Source organism: Sylvia atricapilla, chromosome W (assembly GCF_009819655.1).
Source record: "Sylvia atricapilla isolate bSylAtr1 chromosome W, bSylAtr1.pri, whole genome shotgun sequence".
NCBI classification, from domain to species: Eukaryota; Metazoa; Chordata; class Aves; order Passeriformes; family Sylviidae; genus Sylvia; species Sylvia atricapilla.
The window spans coordinates 6,633,147-6,650,504 of record NC_089173.1 but is presented as its reverse complement, the minus strand read 5'-3'; the positions used below and the strand labels follow the sequence as shown (position 1 = coordinate 6,650,504).

General features: G+C 50.4%; 1 long non-coding RNA gene across 1 annotated transcript in view; it reads right to left on the bottom strand.

Annotated features, from left to right (window-relative positions):
• Positions 1 to 14,190, bottom strand: part of LOC136373233 (uncharacterized) — a 105,541-nt gene extending 91,351 nt beyond the window's left edge. The window contains exon 1 of the long non-coding RNA XR_010745598.1: positions 14,139 to 14,190. This is a non-coding gene — a long non-coding RNA (uncharacterized lncRNA). The remainder of the gene's footprint in view (positions 1 to 14,138) is intronic.
• Positions 14,191 to 17,358: the final 3,168 nt, after the last annotated feature.

Here is a 17,358-nt window from a genome sequence, read left to right as displayed (position 1 = left end):
AGTTATAGTTATCAAAGCCTAAACTTAAAATAAATTTTATTACTACTTAAACTTCATAAATCTTAAATGTAACTTATACTTAACAAGTCTTAAACCTAAAAACCTTAAACCTTAAACTTAAAAACCTTAAACCTAAAACAAACCACATAAAAATCATTTGTTTATTACCAATAAAATACTAAAACACAATCTAACTCGGATCCAAGTACATCAAATTATTACAATTAAAAAATCACGTTTATTTTAACAAAAATAAATGATTACTGCATTTTCTCTCATGTACTTTGCTTGTGATCATGCACCTGCTCTACAAGCATTTAGTGGTTTCCACATTTCTCCCTCTCCTGCATGAGGAGTGGGGGCTCAACTCTTGTGGGGCACGTGTTTTTCTCTCTCTCTCTGGGACTGCTGTTTGCTCTGGAGACTGAAACTGAAAAGCTGGAATTCTTCCATTCTCTGCTGATCGTGGTGGGGGAGGGACACTGTCCGCTGTCGCTGTGCTGTGCTGTGTTTGAGGTGGTTGCACCACTGCCTCTCTTGCCGCCGCCTCCCCCCTCCCACGCTTTGCCGCTTCCCTGTTGCTGGGAGAGGGGAGGGGGCCACGCCACTTCTCTCTGGTCTCTGCCTCCTGTGTCATCCCCGCTGCCAGCCCCCCTTGTCACTCTCAGCTCCGCCTGACCTCTCGTCTTTCACCACGCCCTCAGGGTCTGGCGGCTGTGCCACTTCCTGATCGGTCAGCTAGTTCTCAGCAGCCTTTGTTTTTGGCCAGAAAAGTCCACAAGGTAAACAAACTTTTTTCCCAAACCACACCGAACTCCCGAGCCATTTTCTGTCTTTTCCACCTCCAAATGATACAGTCCCACAGTATTTTTTCTATTTTCTCCACTCTGTCTTACTAAACACGAGCGATGATCTGGCTACTTTTCCTCTTTCATTTTGTTAGCCCATGGGGCTAGTCATTGTCCTTAATTGTTTCACCTCTCTTAGAGAGAATATTTGAGAGGAGCCACGTAGCTGCCTGAAACTTTCTATCCATATCTTTTCCCTTCTGTTTCTTTGTTTCACAAGTTCAGCTTACCGCAGTCGTCCTCTCCACTCAATGCAAACCGCCGCAGCTCCACTTTTCAAACTGGGTGGTCCCGCCTCCAGCCTCCTAGCTCCCTGCTGTACTTGTGTCAGTGCGCAGCGGCCAGATGCGCTGGGCTTCCTGTAACTTATCACCGAACCTGTGCCACTCACTTAGCTCATGGACTGTATGGGGATTCAGAAAGAACCCCTGTGCATCTCCATAGGTTAGCAGCTCCGGGAGCTCCTTATGGAGATCTATGCTCTTAATCTGACGCTTTTCTAAAAAGCAAGAAAATAAATCATGTGCTGCTTGCCTCTCCATCCTTTTCATCAGTGCTGTTGCAGCTTTGCAAGGTTTCGGCAGCATGTTATGGCTGGACCCTCCGCTGAGGTCGTCCAGGGCGCAGCACCTTGATGCTTTTTGCTGTCCCTGCTGCTAAAAGGACCCATCCCCATCCGCCGACCGGCCATGGTCCGTTCACTTTTATCTCGTCGACATCACCATTTGTCGCGGTCGGCGGAAGAAATGCAGCAATTGATACGACTGATCAGCAAGTCTCAAGTTTATTTAGATGAGTTTATACAATTTATAGCATGCTTAATGAGGCTCATACATAGTCCTAAAGCGAGCTCACCATTGGTTACATGATAAAGCATTAACTCCCCCTACCTCTGCATTCCTCTGGTTAGCTGTTCTCCAAACTTCTGCTTACCCATCCTGTTGCACATCTTGATATTGTTTAGCAGCTGCACTCAAGGACACGGTGCCCTTGCCTATATAGATACCAAGGGCTGACTAGCATATTCAGCTGCAGCGTGTTTACATGACCTCTCTCATCTAGCCATTCCTCTACACTTTCCAGCTGCCAGGAATTCCCAGCCTAGGTTGTATGGGATTATACGGAATAGGAAGGGCTCTGCTGGGGCACAGAGGAACACTCCAGGGTCTCCAGTTCTGGGGTCCCTGTGGAGAGGATTGCTTGGAAAACCTCCCTTGTAAATGTGGTGAAAACAGGTTTTCTCCCAGGATATCAGTGAGGGAAAAGCACAAATCTGCTCTAATCTGGTGCTGCTGGGAGCACTCATGAGCATCTGCCTGAAGGTACAGAGGGGTGACACATCCTGTAGGGTGACAGGGGGACATTTGTATTTCCATACAATTTATCAGTGAGCCGGGCATGGGGATAACTGGGTGGGATTCTCTCAGGAACAGGGGCATGTATGGGCAGGAGCAGGTAACAGAGCCATCCCAAGGGGAAAAGCTCCATGGGATGGGAATGGAGCTGAGCACAGGGGCAGCAAGACCTAAAAATGCACATTTTCATGCCCCAATATGTGAACTCATCCCTCTGGATAAGGGCGATGCCACTCCAAGGACAGGGACTGGTGGAAGGAAAGGAACTGCATAGCACAGCAAAGGACAAGAACAAACCCTAAAAGGGGGCTCTTTGCACTAAAACACCCTCAAAATCTTCATGGCTTGAGTCTGACTCATGCAGAAGCTGCTTTGAGCAGCCAAGTGACAGCAGGGGGAAGGATCCTGCTTGAGGGCAGCAGCAGGGGAGCAGCCCCAGGAAGGCCGGGGACACCCATCCAACAAGTGCTGGGAATGGAATGTCAGCTCAGCTGAACGGGAATGTTCCCTTCCAGCCTCTGAAGTGGAACTGCCAGGCCTCCTGATACTGAGTAGCACGTGGCCAGAGTGTAATGAGCAACATGCTAATGTATCAATCTCTGAGGGCCCAGCCTTTGCAGAGAAGTGGCTATAATTAATTTGAGCAAGACTGCTCCTTGGAGGTGTTTTGTAAATCAAAAGGTTTAATAAGTAAAAATACCAAAATAACAAACGTTACAGAAAACAACTAAAAAAGCCACGCACAGATGTCTGAGATTTCTCAGACAACCTGCTACAAACACCTCAAAAGGCTCTTCTTCCTTTTGAGCCCCTTCCTAAATACTGAATGTTTTAGGAAGGATAATCTGGCTTGCTGCCAATAAGATCACCAAGAGGCTTTGAGTTACACTCTCAGAGCCCAATCTATGCCTTTGTGCTGGCACTGAGCCAATCCTTGTCAGGAGGGTATGGACGTTTCTAGGTAAACTTCACAAAATGTCTAGAGGTAAACTGAAACTCTTTCCCTATTTGGAAGCACCTGCTGGGGGTGTGCAAAATGCTTTACTACAGCCTCCCGCTGCTCTTAATCCATAGCATGTTGAGGAGCTAAATGTATTCCCAGCCTAATGCAGCAGGGCCTTTCTAATCTGCCCTTAATCACTTGGACACCCAGGACTGGCTCTCTCCACATTCCAGAGCACAGTTTTAACAGCAGAACCAGCAGGATGAGGGGCTCCTATTACCGAGAATTCCTGGCTCTGGCAGGGGTGACTCCAGCTGCTCCCGAGGACACGACAAGGATGTGCACCAGTAATTGAAACAGAACTGCACTTGTCAGAGGGAATGAGCCGTGGCCTTCCCACCAGCCTGACCTTGCCCTGTGCTGCATTGGGGAACAAATTGCATTTGTTAATTTGCAAAACAATTCTCCCAGTCATTAGTGTAACTCAGGTCCTAATCCCGGGTGTTTTCATGGAATCACAGACTGGTTTGGGTTGGAAGGGACCTCAAAGCCCATCCAGTGCCACCCCCTGCCATGGGCAGGGACACTTTCCACTATCCCAGGTTGCTCCAAGCCCCATCCAACTTGGCCTTGAACACTCCCAGGGATGGGGAGTCCACAACCTCTCTGATTTTCCTTGTGGATCTCAAATCCTCATCCCAGGTCACAGCTCCTGGGATCAGGGCTGTTTGGGGAACAGTACCAAGAGAACTTTCTTGAGCAGGGCCTTTGGAGTCAGTGATGGGACAGTATTCCTGTCCTTGTGCCTGAAAAAGCCCAGGATGCCCATCAACCAGGAGTGAGTGCACAGCACACCCCTCATAACAGAGGCAGGCAGGCACAGGCAGCTGCCTCCAACTCACGCCCCAAAAGATAACTGACTTAATCCAGCAAAACGGTGCAAGAAATGTTCCCCAGGGATTCTGGGCAAAGGCTGGATGCGGTGGAGATTCCCCACTCAGCTCTTGCTTTGGGAGAAGAGCCCAGCCAGCCCTGCTCCCACATCCCAGGGGAAACAAGAGCTGGCAAAGGGGGAGCTAAGGTGCTGCCTCGTGCTCAGCCACCCGTAGCCAGCTAGTCTCATCTCCAACTCCCTGTGCCTGCATTAGCATTCCCCAAATCCTTTGCACTGATCTGATAAGGGATCTGCCTGTATTAGATTTTTCTCCCGGTGACACATAACCCAGATAGCTGGGTGGCGGCTCGGGGAGGAATCAAACAGTCAAGAACAAATGAGTAAATCAAGTTACCATTTTACATCTCTAAGTTGTTTCCCTCTAAGAGCTCCCCAGATTTTATCTCAGGTAGCCTAATTGGAACAGGAGAGCCGGGGCTCCTCAGAGTGCCAGGCTTTTCAAGGGAAGGGCAGCCCCACCAGGTAGGAGGGAGCTTTGCTCAGGAAAGCGCAAGGGAAGAGGAAAGGCAGGGATAATTTATCCAGTCTTGTGGGAAGTCCAGTAAATGGCCGGGAGTCCCCGTGACGGTGAAGGAGATGGCCTGGGAGCATCCCCTTCCCAGTGGAGCTGAGCACTGCAGGGAGGAGGCTCTGCCTCTTGGGCAGACCTTGGTCCCTCAGCATCACCTGCCTGGTGCCCTCACCTTCACCAGTTTATCCCGGGCATCCCACAGTGCTCTCCCTGCCAGCATTTGCTGGATGCTTTTGTCTCTGGAGAGTCACAGGGTGACTTCCCCAGGTTTCAGCTTACCTGCTTCAATCTCTCCCTTCGTTGTTCCCTGGCACCAGCTGTCTCCAACCCCCAGAGCCAGAACTCCTGGGAATTTGTGCCTTGGGACTACAAGTTGCTCACCCAGGTGAGACCTGAGCAATTGCTGTCACTCCCTGAGCCCCTGTGGGCACGAGGCCACTCAGGAGCTTTGTCCTGGGCTGCTCCATCCCACTGTTACCTTGGATGAAGCCCACACCAGTTCCCTGGACTGGGAATCCTGTGCACATTCCCTACACCCCAGGATGTCTGCTGGCACATCGCCCTGAGTGTGCAGACACACCCCACTTCCCATGGGCAGACCTCCCATTCCAGCCTTTCCCAGACTGGGAGAACTGGGCAATTGCTGCTGAGCTTTGCTGTTTTCTGCTCCTGAAGTGTTTCCGTACAGAAACTTGCCCAGATTTCCCTAACCTAAGAGATAATAACATGAGGAATTTCTAGTTAGGCGTCATTGGCCATGGCATTTCACTGCTCTTCCACAAATCCCTGATGTCTTCCTACCCCAAAACACAGCAGAAACAGAAAACAAATTAATCCACATAACAACAGCATGATCAGCTTTTGTCTGGCCCAGAAGAGAGGAGAGAGCAAGGGAAGAGAGGAGAGATGGAGTGATAGGGAAAGAAGGGAGAGAAAGTGCAGGGCTGAGGAGGGGCAGCATTTAAGGACTCATTGGAAAACATCAATCACTGTTAGTGCAAGAGGCTGTTTAGAGCTGGTGAGTATTAAATTCCAGCAGAATTTGATGAATAACAGGAGGAAAAATATTCCTGTTGTAGAAAAATAAAAACAAGAGTTCCCACTTCCCCCTGTGCCAAACATCCCCAACCTAAGGGAAAGTCCTGGAAAAGGTTGTTCCTGAGCAAGGGGACATGGAGCAGCTTTATTGGGAGCTCGAGAGAACCTGCAGGGCTGAAAGGGATTTGAACTGGAACATGCAGGACCTTACTTTGCCAACCAAAATTGCCAGCTGGGGTGGAATGGATAGGGAGTGGTTCATTTTGCCTTAATGATCAGCCAGCCCCTGCTAATTATTAGCAACTGGAGTGAGTCTGCTCAGATAAAATCAGGCTCCTGACTCCCTAAGCCCTGCACCCTTTGGGGCTCAGAAGGGTTACTGCTGCCCAGGGGCCTCCTGCTGCTGAACCTGTCATTCCACTGTTTGGGACACACTCAGGGCTGCCCTCCTGTCTCTAAAGATCCAGACTCCAAAAGCACAGACCCTGGTGATGGAGATTGGCACTTGTTGCTTCCCCACATCATTCTCCAAAGCAGTCAGCAGCAGCATCTCTCCTTAATTAGACAGGCTGGTAATGAGAGCTGAGGGCCCCAGAGGCTTGTCTGACATCACCAGGTATTGCTGTAAAGCAGACAGAAAAGTGCACTGAGATTCAGCCAGAACATCCCCAGAATGAGGGAATTTGTCCTAAAAATGCAGGGGATGATGCTTTGTCTTTGGTGTATCTCAGTGCTGGGGAGGAGGGAGGGGAGCACCTGAACCCAGGCAGATTTGGAAAACATCAAACAATGGCACAGGGGGAACTTGGGCTTCTGATGAAGAATTAATTTGGCATCAGCATAAATGTGAAAGGGAAAGGCTGGTACAGCTCAGGTGACCTTTTCCCAAAGCCATGTGGGCTGTCACAGTGACAAATGGGACACTCCAAGGTCACCTCGGTTTGCTAAACAAGGGATGGCTGCACTTTGGGGCCAGAGCCTGGACCCCCAAGCTGCTGTGGGAGGTGGGACTGAAGCATTCTCACTCTGGCCACATCCCAGAGGACAGGCAGTGGCTGTGCATGGTTCCAGCTGGGCAGACACCCCAACGTGGCCATGGCAATGTGAGCATGGCATGAACATGACATGGAAACATGAACATGTTCATGGTCACTCACCACTGAGCACCAGGCTCTTACCCAGCCCTCTCCTGCCTCCAGAGGTGTCAATGCTGCTGCGGGAATGGGACGGCTGACACAGAATGTGTCCTGAAGGCACTGTGCCATGGAGGGCGGGCACAGAATTCCCAGCAGCTGGCATGGCATCCACCAAGAGACTGGAGTGATGGTGGCACAGCTGGGAGCAGGGTCCCCTGGGCCCTGTCCCTGCCATGTGGCAGCAGCCCAAGGACTGCTCTGATGGGAGAACAACTCACAGGGACTCTGCTGCAGGTATGTTTCCTATTAGGGCCATTCAAGTCTCCACAATTAGGAATGCGGCTCAACCGAAGTGTGAATCCCTAATAGGAAACATTCCCCAGATGCACGAGGGCCCCGAGGAAGATGCCAGCCCTGGAAAGGGTTGGGAGGCAAGAGCTGCAGGGATGGCTCCCACATGAAGTGGCATCAAAGGCGAGACTGCAGTCATAGGTCTCCATGGCCACTTCTGCCAACTTTGATCAGGGTTTGTCACCTGACTCCCAAACAGTTTTTTCACACTTGTTTCGCAAGTGTGAAGAGCTTGAAGCCATGTTGGAAACTCTGAGACAATTTTGGATTCCTTTGCAACAAAGCCAAGGCCAGGACAATGGGACTTCTTTGATGTTATTGACATATTGGTTCAGTTTCCTTGTTTCCATTTCCCAGCATTAGACCGTGTAGGATCATCCGTGGACAGCAGAGAGAAGGAACTCTGCAGACCTGAGACACTCTAGGAACACATGGTTTTATTGCAAGGGTCGTGGGTAAAAGGGCCTTGCTTTCAGCCACCAGCCTTGGCTGAAGAGATGCCCCAAAGAGAGAGAAAGAGAGAGAGAGAGAGAGAGAGGGAGAGAGAGAGAGAGCAGAAGGCAAGAGGGTAAAAGGTAAGAGGTAAGAGCACAAGGATAAGAGGTAAAAACTAAGAGAGGTAAGAGAGGTAAGGGAGAGGGGTGAGCAATAGAGCGAGGTCCTTGTTACAATACATTATATCTCCTTTTGTGTTGAATATTCTAATTTACAGTAACCAACCAGTGCGAGATACAAAACTGTTGCGGTGTGAAATTTAGGTTTACCAAATTTCCATAAAATGGTTTGTTCTACCTACTCCATGTAAAAACCCCTTTTGGTCTTTCCTTAGTTATGGGTCCTGTCTATCACTCTGCAGCCCTGCCCAGGCTCTGGTGGGGGGCCGGGGTGGTTTGCAGAGTCCATAACTTCCCCGCCCTTTATTATGTATGAGATGTTCTGCTAATTGTCCTCTTGTTCTGGGTTACTCCCATCAGTTCTGGGATTGGTTCTAGATCACCCCCTGCCCCTTTACACGATCCCTGTACTTAAGCCAGAACCCAAGGGCCAGAACTCTTCACATGGGCCCTCTGGGTGGAATAAAGCCTAGTTGAAACCCACGTGGGAGTCCTCCTTTCTTCTTCCACGCCATTTTCCACGCTTCTGCCTGAGGCTCAGACCCACCAAATCAGAAAGGTACTAAACTGTACCCCTGAATGCGGACTTGGTGAGCTAGCTAGCTGGTAAGCAGCTCTGAACACCCGCATACAAAACCTACAGACTTTGCATACAGCCTATGAGAACTGCTATATTACCATATCATTCTGTATTCTAAACTCTAAAGGCTACTTTCTTATCTATCTTTTCCTGGATACCTTGGTGGCTACACCCTTGGGTCTTTTGGTGTCCCTTTGTTTGTTATCACTTAAGCCATCTTCAGTTAATCACAGTCTTCCTGCCTGCCATGCCTACATCTCAAAGCTAGCTTTCATTTCTATTTCACGCACAGGTTTTATATTTTTAGAATCTCCTGCCAGGCAATCATATCTGTAAGCTTTTCCTGTCTCATCTTTCCCAACAAGGCCAGAGCAGAGGGCTGCTGCCTTGCTCTGCTTAATTAGGTAATGTTTGTACAGTGCTCGGAGAATATAAAGTGCTCAGCAAGTGGAAAGCATTATCCTTATTACTATGCCTTCCATATCCACTGGCTGTGTTTGGTGGAGCTGCAAAAGCTTTGAAAGAAAAATAAAATAATGTCAAGTTTATTTTATTTAAAAGTAAAATAAAATTGTAGTGCTGGGCAGAAGTAATGGACTGGAAGAGACTGGGATGGAAGAGCTCTGTCTCTGGAGCAGAGACAGCATAGACTGTGCCAATCCGAGTCCCCTTGATGCTCTCCCAAGCTATCCTGTCACTATGTGTGTCCGGTGTGTCCTAGACAAGCCCTTCCCAGAGGCAGCAGAAGCCAGGGCAGCTCCCAGCCTCCCTGCTGGAACCACCACCAATGGAGCTCCTGGTACCTGTCATGCTTTAATCAGGTAGAGATGGGACAGCTACGGGTGGGGCAGCTGCCAAACAGGGCCACCACGGCACTGCCAGGCTCAGCTGGGCTGGACAGGGGCTCCCAGTGCTGGCACATCCTCCAGGCAGTTCCTTGGGTGCTGCCAGCACTGCCAGCCCACAGTGCAGTATTCCAGGGACAGGGAAAACATCCCACTCCTGTTGTTGCTGATCTGTCTCCCAATCCCAGGCACTGAGGTGCTGTGAGAGATCCTGGAGGATGCTCTGAGTAGCTGAGAATGGGACACTCCTGCACTGCCACAGCTGTCCCCCAACCCAGAGTGATGCCAGGGATGCTCCCAGCCAGGACTGCTCCACTTGGGCCCCACAGCTGGGGCTGGCTGAGTCTTCTCAGGCTGGTGTTCCCTTTTTCCTTCCCCTGGGTGATTTCCCCTCATTGTGATTCCTCTCCTTGCTGATGATAAAACATTTGACGAGTTGTACTGAAGACCCAGACTCAGCAGCCCACCCCAACCCTCCCACCCCAGCCTCTCCCCCACCAAATATGTTTGTGGTTTTTTAACATTTTTAGGCAACAATCTTAAACCGAAGCAGATATGACAATGAATATTTATCTGCTGCATCTCAGTATGGGATTTTCTCTTAAACTTGATAAAATAAACTGCTCAGGATACAGAACAACATTTCTCCTAATATACAATACACAAGGGGCAGGAGAGGAATTAGCAGATGAACTCGGCATTAAAACCATTTAAAATCAAAAGAGCAGCAGCATTTACATGCAAGGAGAACAATTGACACTTTCAGTGAGATCCTGGCATATTTTCCTCCTCATTTCTGGGGGCTTGCAAACAGCAGGCAGAAAGGTTCCTGCCAGGGAGGGGCAGGTGAGCAGGGGCCTCTTCCCACAGGTGGGAGAGGCAGGAGCAGCCCCAGTACCGAGTGGGGAGCAGCTCCCATGGGATGGGATGAGGAGCACTGAGGAGGGGAAGAAGACAAACACTGCTCCAGTGACAAGGAGGTTGCCAGGTCCTAGTCCCAGCCTCGTGTCTCTCCCATGCGACCATTGCTGTCCCTCCCTCTTGGGGGCTCACAGCAGCTCCCTCCCTGCTGACTTCACCAGGGTTTGTTCCCATCCAGCAGGAGAGTGGCAGTCAGGTGGAACTGTCCTCACCCGGGCTGCTTCTGTGCTTGGAGGCTGCTGGATTTACCCTGCTGGGACTGATGCACACAAGATGCTCCAGGCTCCCTGGGCTGGGACTTCTGGGCTTCCAGGGCAGGATGTGACTGCTGGTTCTTCAGCATCTCCCTGTGCAGCAGAGGGTGGGATGCTGTAGGATCCCTCATGCCCAGGGGTAGGATGAGCTCCTGTCTTACATGGCAGCCACACAGGAACAAATCCTGTGCTTGCTCTGGTGCTGAGAGCCCCTTCCTCCATACCTTGCTCATCCTCAGGGCCTGGCTTTTGGGGCTCAAAGTGAGGAGTGACTAAAAACTGCTGCAAACCTTGGGATGAGTACTGGGGCTCAGCCCAGCCCTGCTGGGTCTGGTGGCTGCTTGAGGCAGCGCATTCTCCTGGAGCTGGAGGGCATTGCCAACCTTGCCACATTGTGCTCCAAGAGCCAGTCACCTTTCTCCAACATGCTGTCTCTGATGCAAATCCAGAACAATACGCGGATTAAAAATAACAACCACAACAAAAAGGCTCCACCACCACCCCAGAGAGCCCCACACACTTGGAGCCCTCCCCAAAGCTGCAGTGGGGAGTGGGAACAGGGGATGGGTGTGAGCCCGGGGGCCTGGGCATGGGTGGGAGACTGGAGGGGCAGCAGGAGGACTCTGAGGGTCTGTCCTATCCTGTGTCCAGGGCTGAGAGGCCACTAAAGCCCCTCATGCTCATTCACTCCCCCACAGCTCTGCAAAGGGAGCAATTTGGAGGGACCAGGGACAGTTATGCCATAATGTTGGCCTTCTGTGACCAGTCCCCAGCTGAGCTGAGCCAGTGACTGCAGCATCACACACTGGAACATCTTGTTCCTCTTTGGTTTAGGACCATCTACCCTCCTCCTCCTCTCCCAGAGAGGAATCTGTGTCTCTGGGTCCTGAGGGACCCCTAAATAACAAGTCAAAGGGACAAGGTCTCCTTTGGTTTGCAGAGAACATGAACTGGAGCCAAAAAACTGCTGACTGAAAGGGCTCAGCAGCTTCCCGAGGGCAATGGTTCCAGCTGGTGGCACTCACAGTGTCAGAAATGGGATGGTGACTGTTTGAGCCTGGAGGGAGCATTTCCTGTGCTGAACAGAAACCAGGCTGACACAGGAGATGCCCCCAGTCACCAGCACAGGCCCTTGGGCCAGTGAGGGTAGTGGAAGGTTTTGGAGTCCCCGTACTATTAAAGCATGGGAAGGGTCCCCAGGTCCTGCCCCATCCCCTTCCCAGGAAGATCCTGCTCAGGACTCTGTGATCCTGTCTCTTCCAGCCAGCACAGAATCCCACCCTGCAGTCCCCCTGCTCTGATCAGGGTTTTTCCCCTTGTGCTTCAGTCCCCAAGCTTGGCCAGGTCAGGGCTCCCCATGTGACTCTTGGGGCAATGAACTTTCCACCCTCATCCTTCACGTCCAGAGCTTGGCCAGGTCCAGGCTCCCATCATGCCTTCCCAGGGTGTGGGGGAGCAAGGGTTTGATTTCCTGAGCTGTGCCCAGAGCCCCCAGAGAAGCAGAGGGACATTCCCCACCCAGGAGCTGCCCAGCATCCCAAGACAGATTTTGTTCATTCCCAAACTCAATGAGAGTGGCCTGATGCGGTGCTGCAGCCACAGAACATTCCTTTGTAAGGAAATAAAGTGTCAGTGCCACAGCTGTGACATCCAAGCTCTGCTTCAGTAGTGTGCCCTGGGCAGAAAGAGGCAGTGGGTTCCTGTTTAGGTCTTCGGTTACTGTGTTTGTAAAATATTTTTTTTTCTTGATGTTTCTATCCCAGCCTTTTTAGAATCCAAATATTTGGAAGCTGGAGGAGCCATGGCCAGGCCAAGCACTGCTCTGCTGACTGGGCTCAGTATGTGCCAGGCATGCTGATGGCTCTGGACCCCCCCCAGCCAGCCCTCAGCATCAGACAGTCTTTGAATGCAGTTTCCAGGGGTGGGGAGGGTGGTATGAGACACTAAAAAAGCAGGGAGAGGAGAAAGAAAGGAGAAGAAAAAAGAAAAAGGAAAAAGAAAAAAAGCAAGGCAGTGGCATATAAATTAATAAATAATAGTTATTAAAAAGATCATTGGGAAGCAAAGACATTCTTTATGGTGCATTAATGAGTTTTCTCAGCTGCTCTCTTGACTCAGCACCAGCTCTTGCAGTTCCTGTCCTCATGACACTCTGTTGGGTGCAGGAAGATTTGTTCTGGCTGCTCTGTCCCAATCCCACTGCCCCTGGAGCTCCTGTCACCCACTGCCTCGTGGGGGAAGGAGAGCCCCCACCTGCCCCTTTCCCCATGGCCTCCATGCCCATCACTGTCTCCTGGGATTCTGCTCTTTGGGAGAAGAGCCTCTTGCTCCAGAACAGCCCCTCAGGTGGGAAATGCCATAGGAACCCAGGGGTTTGTCCCCTTAGTGCCACCCGGCGCTGCCTCCCCCCATTTTCTGAGGTTCCTTGAGCCCATGCTTTGCTCCTCCCCCATCTGCAGCAGCTTCTCAGGGAAGGGATCCATCCGCAGAGCTGGTGGGACCCCAGCCGTGGAGGCAGCAGTTCTTATCAGGTGGCTGCCAGTTCTGTCATCACACTGTGCTGAGTGATGGGCACTCCCACCTGCTCCCAGTGCTGAGCATGGGGTGCTACTGCTGCTATAGAAGCACCCAACTTCTTACACTCACCTCCTTTTTTCTTTCTTGCTTTTCTTTTTCCCTTTAGACCCACAAAACTGCATCTGAATTCCCTCATGATTCAAAGGAAGATCCGATGGGCTCTTCAGCGCAGCCACATCCCTGCTGAGGCACTGTGTCCTGGCTGTGACAGGATGTGGTGATCCATCCTCACCTTACGGAGAGGGAACTCTGGAGTCACCACCTGCTTTCCAGGAGCTGAGCTGAGCCCTCTCCTGCGCACACCAGGGCCATGGGATTTGTTCCCTGTGCTGGCACTGCTCCATGAGCTCATCAGCTGCTCCAGCAAAGGCCCACACAGAGCTCTGGTGGGTTGATTTTGCTGACTGCTCTCACCCAGCTATTTATTTTCTTGAGATTTCCTTCCCTCCCCCCCGTGAACTCACGCCACACCAGGAATTGTGCTGACAAGTTGACTTCAAAGCTGAGCTAACTCTGCAAATGCCACCCATGCATGACTGTGGGGAGCAGATGCTCCTCGCTTCCTCAGGGCTGCAGAGCCCCCCAGCAGGAGAGCAGGATCCATCTCATTCTTCATCTGCCAAGCAGAGACACATGGAAAACCAGGCTGCCCTCAAGTCATGTGTCATGGTTTCATGCTCGCTAAATTTTATTTATCAACTGGGAGATAGGACTTTGAGAGAAAAAGGCAAAACACACACAGCTTAAAAGTAAAAACAGATAGATTTTATTAATATACACTAAAGAAAAAGAGGGAAAAAAATAAAATTGAGACATTCTGAGACATTCAAACACCTTCCCACCCCCCTCCAAACTGTTCACTTTCCCACTCACCACAGAGAGAAAACCATGATTTTCAGTCAGTTGCCACCATTTAAACATGATCCTACATCACCTTGGGAGAGGAGACTCTCTAGGGTTGATGTTGCCTCAAGTTTGCCTGCTTTTCACTGTTTGCATTTTGTTCTCACGCAGCTTCAAGTAAACTATGTATGTTTTTAGAAAATTATCTTTGTTTACATACTTCTCTCTAGGAGGAGAAAAATGATTGATGGTGATGTTCACCAACGAAGTTGAAGAGGTGGCTACCTGTGTAGCCAATCTTGGCCTGTCTGTAAAATTGTATACATTTTGGAGTCAGAAAAATAAAGTAGAAGCTTTCCTGCTTGACCTCCTGCTGGCCTGCCTCGTCCTTTCGTGCTCCTAACAGCAGCCGCAAGTGTGACCCTCCGTCACAGGTTATGGAGAACATGCCACAAGAAAAAGGTCTAGTGGCTTTCACAGATCTGCAACCACCCAGAATTTTTGCAGATTCTGTGCAGTCTCACCCATATAACAGTTTTCCACACTGTTTATGGGCTTCCACATGTTTGGGGTATCATTTTAAGAATGCTTTTCCAGTACAAAACAGGGATTCTCTTCCAGCCATAAATTCACTTCTATCTCAAAAGAAACAGGGACTTCCTTGTTCTTTCCCAGGAGCCAGTGACATATTCTAATCAAAATTCTCAATTAAAACCCATGTATATTAATACACACAACTCTTTGGCTAGAACTTGCATTCCCCCAAGCAGCATTAGGATATTACAAAAACAGTCCATTTCCCCATAATTCACATCTAGAGAAGTCCAGTCAAAAATGTCCACTTCCTCCATCCCATCTTCTAAATAGTCTTCCTTAGTTCTTTCACTGACTTTGTTTCAATGCTGTCCCTCTGCATTTCCAATCACTCTGTCTTCCATGGAGGAGGGAAAAGGGTTAAAGTCTTTGCCCAGAGTTTTCTTTTCTCTCCAGCAGACTCTCAGAACTTCAAGGCCACAGGTGATGGTGGGGGGGAGGAAGAGGGAGAGAGAGTGCATGCTCAGGAATGCTGATGGACGAAACCTTTTCCACCCCTGGTCAGATCTAAAGCGACTCAAACTTGGATCAGCTCCCTGGAGCTCCGGAGAAAAGTTCTTAAAAAGTCTCTCCTCCATTGGACCAGCAGCTCTGACAACCAAGGCCCAGAGCACAGCCACCATGGTCCTGGCACAGGGCCAAACTGCTGGTCTGCAGTCCTCCTCCTCCTCTCCCCATCGGAGGAGCCAGGAGGGGACAGAGGGGACACGGGCAGCCTCAACTGCTCTCCCACAGGCAGCTCCCCCCCCCCCCTCCCCCCCCGAGGCCCGGCAGGCCTGGCCCTGGGGGACCCAGCCCAAACCCTGACTCACGAGATGATGTTACCTTTCTGCTGGCCGGAAAAGGAAAGGGAAGAGTCACTTGAGAACTTGTGATTCAAGACTGTGTTTCCAGAGACGTAGAAACACTCCCATTCGTCAGCCAACCTGTCAATCACAATCCATGCTAAACCACTACATCATGGAATGACAAAATGTTTTAGGTTGGAAGGGACCTTAAAGCCCATCCAGTCCCATCTCCTGCATGGGCAGGGACACCTGCTATCCCAGGTTACTCCATGCCCTATCCAACCTGGCCTTGGACACTTCCAGGGATCCAGGGGAAGCCACAACTTCTCTGGGCAGCCTAAGACACCAAGTCTGAACTCATCTGGCATCATGATCATAGATCCAGCACATCCCTTCTCATCCCTTCCTGTACTCATTGGCCTTGGCAGACAGTAGCTTGTTTTGGGGTCCATCCCTGTGAACACTCTGCAAACCAAATCAGCTCAGTGTAAGATCCAAGGAGACATTTACTAATGGACTTTGGGCTGAAATTCAATCCTTTAAAAAAAAAAAAATCCTTCAAACTAAAAGGTTCTAAGCAAACCTGATTCGAGAGAGTGTTGGGGGTTAGGTTTTGTTCCTTTTTACTCTAAAGAATTTTTTCCCCATAAGTTACCAAGGAGACTTAAGTGTCGTACTTAAGACTATTTAACAAAACAAAGGGGTGGTTGAAGCTCGGAGGGGTGGGGGGGATAAGGTGAGTTTTGGGGCAGCCTGGCACTCTGGTTTTCGGCATTTGGGGAGAGAGAACGGCTGGATTGGTGCTCCTGCTAGAGGAGTTCACTGTCTCTGGAGGAGTCCAGTCCTGGAAAATCTACCATCACCTGCTCGCCCTGAAATTCTGAGTTCCTCTGCTGCCCTGCAAGAGCTGGGCCAGCCCTGCCCCGCCGTCACGGTTTTATTGGCACTGTTCTTGCTACAGCGTGACCCTGCACCCCTCTGCCCTGTCGGGAAACCCTGCCCCTGCCTGCTGAGACATCCTGCTACTCCAGCTACCAGCCTGGGACTTTTCCACTGCTTCCAGCTTGGTGCTCTGAGGATCCTACAAAGGCACCGAGACCAAACTGCCCTGAGTTTCTGTGAAGCAAAGTCCTCGAAGTTCTTGGTACTGTTTTTGTTATCAATGCTGTAGTTGTGTTTGTTTGTTTGTTTGTTTGCTTTGTTATACATACTAGTAAAGAACTGCTATTTCTATTTCCAAAATCTTTTGCCTATGAGCTTTTAACTGAAAAATTATAATTGGAAAAAGAGGGGTGGTGGTGGTAGTGGTTTACATTCTCCATTCCAAGGGAAGCTCCAGCTTTCCCTGGCAGATACCTGTCTTCCCAAACCAAGACAGAGAGTCATTTAATACACTGTCAGCTTCCCTTCCCACTGCTCTCAGCTCTTGCCAGGTGAGCTGTGTCCCTGGGATCAGGGTCCTGCTCTCCTGTGCCTGCTAGGAAGGTGCAAACAAATCCTGAAGTGCAGATGCCAGAGTCACTGACACAGATAGATTCTTCTAGAGCCTGGCTTTGGCTCGAGCCACAGTGGAAGGCCACGACAGGTCTCAGTCCTCCCACTTCGGTTTCCATTGTCTCTGCTGTGATTCCACTTCCCACAGAGCAGCCCAGCACTGCTGCATTCCGGAGGCATTTCAGAGTCCTGGGTATGTTGGTCTGGGCGAGTGGCACAAATGGTGATGACATCAAAGCAGGACAGACTTTCCAGCTGTGACACCTGTAAGTCAGGTCAGCCGTGTTTCTCCTGCCCCACATCTCAGGAGTAACCATCCAACTTTTCCTTTTCCTTTTCCTTTTCCTTTTCCTTTCCTTTTCCTTTTCTTTTCCTTTTCCTTTCCTTTCCTTTCCTTTCCTTTCCTTTCCTTTTCCTTTTCCTTTCCTTTTCCTTTTCCTTTTCCTTTTCCTTTTCCTTTCCCAATCCCGGCTCTCATTTGCTGCGCTCTCCCCCTGGCGGCAGCGCTGGGTACTGCCCGTCCCAGGTGCCATCCTCGAGAGAGCAAGTGGAGGGATCCAAAACCTGCCTCTGAGTCCTCCAAGGTCCCACAGTCCTGACAGAAGGAAGAGAAACGAGCGCAAAAGGAGAAAGTCTGAGCTCCCCCTCCCCGGGGGAGACAGAAGCAGCAGGGCCATGGCAGGGATGTGACAGAGGGATGTCCTCGGCTCC